Below are 6,326 nucleotides of genomic sequence, written 5' to 3' on the forward strand. Positions count from 1 at the left end.
ATAGTGGGATGGTATAAGGTTGTTTGTGCAAAAGAAAAGCTCGGGACTCGGTTCGTAGCAACATTTATCGGCGAAAGTACGTGACGCGCATACATATGGCTTGACGGCTTAAAAGAGCAGCGGGCGACGGTCGGGTTGGAGTAAGTAATCGTTGAATTTACAATAGCATCTCAGACTGAATTGATTCAACTTTGATTTCATTCGATAGTGGGATGGTATAAGGTTGTTTGTGCAAAAGAAAAGCTCGGGACTCGGTTTGTAGCAACATTTATCGGCGAAAGTATGCACCGGAGCACCCCTAAACCGCGTTTACAATGGGGGGTGTAGGGTTGAAGTGTATTCAGCTCGTACAGCGGCAGCTCAATGTGTTTTTAGACATGTTTAATATTTTTGGAAAGCTTGATTTTTGAGCTTTCGTATGGTTGTAAATTGAAACTTGGGCCATAACGATAAAAAAAGTTATTAAGGAAAAATCGATATTTTTTCATGTTTCAAAAATATAAATTAATTTTTCTGCACAAGCCCAATCGAATTTTTCAAATGTTTTAATATCGTTTGAAAGGGTTTAGCGCGTAAAATGTTATGCTTTAAAATTTAGCGAAGCGAATCTTGTTTTCGCGACTTATGTCATAATACGCATATGATATTAATAACCGAATATGAATATGTATTTTTTTAATAATTTTGGTATCGTTAGAAAGGTCAGCCAATGATCTGTATCGTGTGAAAAAATCATGCCGCTACCTCGTAAGGTGGCCGAGTAACCCGCGTTCAAAATTTTGTTAACCGGCGTTTTTTTTGTCAACTAACATCTGGTAAAAACACATGTGTTTTAAAAAGCTAGCACAGTGCCCCTATCAACAGCTGCACTGATGAGACCTTGCAGGTCGAAACAGTGCGTGTACACACCCTGTATGCAGCTCTCCAATATTATGGCTTTTTTTGCACATGAATTCGATGTTATACTGCTGATTTAGACAAGCTTTCAGATTGAATCACCAACCCCATACTTGCATATTATTGTGTTGTATTACATTGTATTACGACCTGCTGGCATCACCCTTTTTTTTGTTAACGTCGAACTACAATTACGCTGTAAACCCAGATTAACTCAAAAACGACAAACACGCTATTCGCTCATTTGGCGAAGAAAGAAGAGAGAGAAAGACTGGAGACATTTGTACGCTTTGTTTGTAACTTTATTAATCCTCGTGCGATAGTTAATTATGTATTAAACTGATCGATTTTACTTTGAGTTTGATAGTAGCCTTTTTACCAGAAGTCAGATATACAGTAGTGTTATTATTCATGTACACGTTTTAAGTAACGCCCCTACAAAATTATGTCTGTTCGTGTCACACATACTTGGCTTGCCGACTTATCAGATGCGTTTAGGTGTATTCGGCTCGTACAGCTGAAGTTCCCTGTGTTTTTGGACAAGTTTAATATTTTTGGAAAGCTTGATTTACGTGCTTTCATTTGGTTGTAAATTGAAAGTGGGATCATAACTATGAAAAAAGTTATTGAAAAAATCGATATTTTTTCATGTTTTCGAAACATAAATTCATATTTCTGCAATTTTCCCATCGATTTTTTTAAATATTTTAATATCTTTTGGAAGAGTTACGCGCGTAGAATGATTTGCTATAACATTTCACTGGGCGAATCTCTCTTTCGCAACTTATGACATAATACGCATATGATATTCATAACCGATTATGAATATGTTTTACTGGCGATTTTTTTTGTCAACTAACATCCCTCTGGTATCATATCCACTTCCACAACACTTTCTACCCATGGTTTTTCAATAAATCCTGCATACATATAATTTTCATGTATGTTATACTTGTATTGATATTATTAAATATTTCCCATGAATGCAAGTTTCTGAAGGAATAGTGATTCAACATGATATTTTGAAACAATGACAATAATATCATAGATGAGCATCTACCCATTCACCCATTATTCTAATCCTAACCAGAACCTGACTGTCTGATGATGTCCATAGTTTCTCATCTACTGTTTCTATTCGAACACTAATAAGTGCACTGGAAATATTAGCATGTTTAATTAATTAAAATCATCCACATATTTGAAAAGATGAAACTTGAATTACATTTAAATAAATTCTTGTGGTTACATTAACTTAAGAGTTTTTCCCCGCCGAGAAACGCCAAAATTGCATTTAACCCAATGTATTTTTCACCACCCTCATTCTGGCAGAATTCTGGCAGAATAATTTTGCAAATTTGCCACATTTTGCAAGGTACATCAGGCATTTACTCAAAAATTGGTTTCTTTTGGATTAGAATCAAATTACAGGGATGAGCAAGCAGTTCAAACCTCAAAAAACATTTAAACAAAATTTTCCGCAGCTGTATTAATCAAAAAAATAGCGAATTAAAAAAATCGCCTGGTTTTGCGATTCAGCATAGTGGCGGCATGCGAAAAACTTCCCTAATACAAAGAATTCTGCTCGGCGTTCTTGTAATAGGTGCCAATATTGACCAATATCAAGAGAACGGAAACTTAATGCTCTACAACATGCAATTAACAAATTTGAAATTAAGGTACCGGATGACCTTCAAATCGCCCATTGAAGACGACCCGCTTTTCGCGAATCAGCATATATTGGCGTAATGTCGGCATGCGAAAAACTTCCCTAATTAAAACAATTCTGCTCGGCGTTCTTGTAATAGGTGCCAATGTTGACCAATATCAAGAGAACGGAAATTTAACGCTCTACAACATGCAACTAACAAATTTGAAATTAAGGTGCCGGATGACGTCCAAATCGCCCATTGAATGTGATCCGCTTTTCGCGAATCAGCATAATGGCGTGACGTCGGCATGCAGAAAAACTTCCCTAATTCAAACAATTCTGCTCAGCGTTGTGGTAATAGGTGCCATTTTGACCAATATCACCAGAAAGGAAATTTAATCTGGTAAATTATCTGCGTAAATCTGAAGGACTGATCACCCTGTTTCCTAAAAGTGGGAAAGATTTTCTATATCCCCAACATTATCGCCTTTGCTAAACGTGGACTACAAGATCTCCTCAAAATTCGTCAACGCAAGAATACGTGGTGTTGTATCGAAGGAGCGACACGGCGCCAACCGCACCGATATATAGGGTCAAATACCCGGCTGCTGTTCGACATGATAGACAGTAGGGACCATTGCCATGTTTCCACATGCATGTAAATTTTCGACACCATATTTCTTAGAATCGTTTGACATAGAGCGTGGCGTCAGACAAGGTGACCCAGCACTCTCCTTAACTTTGTTCGTGGTCTGCATGAATAAAAATCATCCCTATTTGCAGACGATACCATTGTTTTTACAGGTTCGGATACTGATTTCTCAAAATATTTTTAAATTTTGTAGGACTTTGGTAAAATGACTGATTGCGAAGTGAATATGGAAAAGTTTTCTGTCTTTTTCGTATGCCCGAATTACTATATGAACCCTTTCAACAGACTGGACTTCAATGGGCTTCGGACTTGGTGGTAATAGAAGGATCTGGAAATAATTGAATTGAACTTTCTCCCTTCCCTGTAAAAGCGAACATAGTAATGAACCCTTGGGTGACCAGAGGAATAACCCTTATCGGGAAGATAACAATAGCCAAGAGTTTTATTTTTACCCTATATTGACGCATAAATTGTGTGTATTGTCAGACGTAATCCCCCCAAAAAATACTTCTAAAATCAATCGAGATTTATTTAAATTTATGTGGGCCTCATCATGGGAAAGAAATAAAAGTGTTACCATATCCTAAATTTTGGATGGGCCGGGCGGGTATGATAGATAATGAGAATCATGTGTTGCCTCTAAATTTAAAGCGCTGTTATCCAAACTTGGAACCAGGTAACATAACCAATCTCCAAACACGATTAATGCACCAAAACACATTTCAGGTACTATTAAATTCGTCGGTTTGTCCATAGCAAAATATTGAAGACCCTTATTTCTTTGATAACCTAACATTGTGTCAAAAGTATCGCGATATCAATTCTCTGCCAAAACCCAAACCACATGCGCAATGGCTTGACAAAATTATAAAAAAGCGCAAACCATTTTTTTTAGAAAATTTTATCGAGGCGGGAGTAATTGACCTGTTGGTATATTCGTTACAAAGTTTAGTGTTGAGCCAAATACAATATTTTTCGTTATAGCAAGTTCAAGCTTTTTGTAGCAAGTCTACATGAGGAGTGGGACTCAAAAATATCTTACAACACTGTGGGTACACAAAGACCTTGTATACTTGGTTACAGAATGGTAACTCAAATCCACCGAAAGCACTGGTTTATGGGACTCCTTATTACCGGATAGGTTACCCTGGAGGCTAATGTACATAAAAAACAAGCTGCAGTGGAGAGGAAAATAATAAGCTTCCAAATTAAACTGAACCCCATCATGACCAACAAACAATTAAAGGAATTTAAATTGAGCGAAACGGGATCGCGCGTCTTTTGCCTAGGAAACGGTTTTAATTCTTACTATAGTCATATTGTGATAATGTAACAATACTGAAATTTTATACTTTTTTCGAATGTTTTTTAAACTGTGCACTTCGTTGTTGTCGATATGTAATGCACAGATGCAATACGCTAATAGGCGACCAACAATTAGCCTACTAGTATTTCAATCGACAAGAACTACTGAATTGAACATCGTTGGTCAAAATAAAACAACTAAATATTTTTTTAAAAACATGTTTAAGCTGCTTGTCGTGTACCCATGTAATTTGTCTTTTTGTGTCACTGTGTTTTTTTTTTGCCCCTATCCCCCCTTTTTCTTCAATAATTTGCCGCTAGAGTTTTTTCCCTCTTTCTTCAAAAATAAAAAAGAATAGACCAAAGGTCCCACATCTACTCAGACCGAAACATGCACGTCTTGTCATAATGTTTGATTCGCGACGATAGATGACTCCACATACTGAGCCGTGCAAGATGCAATACCAACAAACGTTATCGCTTGTCCTTTCATTTTGGCTATGAAAGGCTGTTGCAGAAAACACCGTGTATATTAATATGAAATATGTAACATTGGCATTGTTTATATTTGTGACCTGTTTTCCACGTACAAAAGGACAACCCAAACGTGGTGCAATAATAATTTTGTTTTCTGCATGCCGACGTCACGCCATTATGCTGACTCGCGAACAGCGGGTCACATTCAATGGGCGATTTGGACGACATCCGCCATCTTAATTTCAAATTTGTTAATTGCATGTTGTAGAGCATTAAATTTCCGTTCTCTTGATATTGGTCGATATTGGCAACCTATTACAAGAACGCCGAGCAGAATTCTTTGTGTTAGGGAAGTTATTCGCATGCCGCCATTATGCTGAATCGCAAAACCAGGCGATTTTTTTAATTCGCTATTTTTTTGATTGATACAGCTGCGGAAAATTTTGTTTAAATGTTTTTTGAGGTTCGAACTGCTTGCTCATCCCTGTAATTTGATTCCAATCCAAAAGAAACCAATTTTTGAGTAAATGCCTGATGTACCTTGCAAAATGTGGCAAATTTGCAAAATTATTCTGCCAGAATGAGGGTGGTCATTTTTCAGTTTGCGTAAAGTGTTGCTCATGCGTGACGAAAAGAGTTTTCATTCCATGTTTTAGTGTTCAATGTTGCAACTTGCCAAATACCCTTCCGCACTATACTCTGTCATTCACTTTGCCACCCAACTAGTCTCGGACACTTAACTAAACAACTGGCACGCGGGAGAAGTTATTCGCTCAGTCACTAACGTGCTTGGAACAATTTAAAGCTACTCTACCTGATATTGCGACGTGTCTTTCAATGAATAAATATGTCCGCTCACAGAGTCCAAATTCAGTAGTCTACAGCACGAACACGCATACAGACTTAGTTTCAGGTATAGCAGCCGGCCGAATATATATGAACGCTGCAATATTCGTTAAAACGTGCTGACAGACTTAGTTTAGTTATTGCAGCCCATCTGAGCAACATTAAACACAGAAATCAACACAATCAACAAATTACCTACCCTCAACTGTGGACGTCAAAATTTATTGCACATTTGTTGCTGTTTCTATGACAACGCGACAGCACTTAAAAAACAAAGGTATAGTGGAGGTTGTCCATATATCCGGACCTGTTAAGGCGATTTGATTCATTTTAAACCCCTACAAAAAGGAGAAAAAAATACAGTGATTGTTACATTAGATGCAGCAAAAGGAAAATTTTGGTAATGCTGTATAGCGGGTCCATACATGCTGGTATTAACGGGTAGTGCAGAATGCGCGGATTTTTCCGTTTGTTACAGAAAGTGAGGATTAGTTAAAA

Source organism: Ascidia mentula, chromosome 4, assembly GCF_947561715.1.
Source record: "Ascidia mentula chromosome 4, kaAscMent1.1, whole genome shotgun sequence".
NCBI lineage: Eukaryota > Metazoa > Chordata > Ascidiacea > Phlebobranchia > Ascidiidae > Ascidia > Ascidia mentula.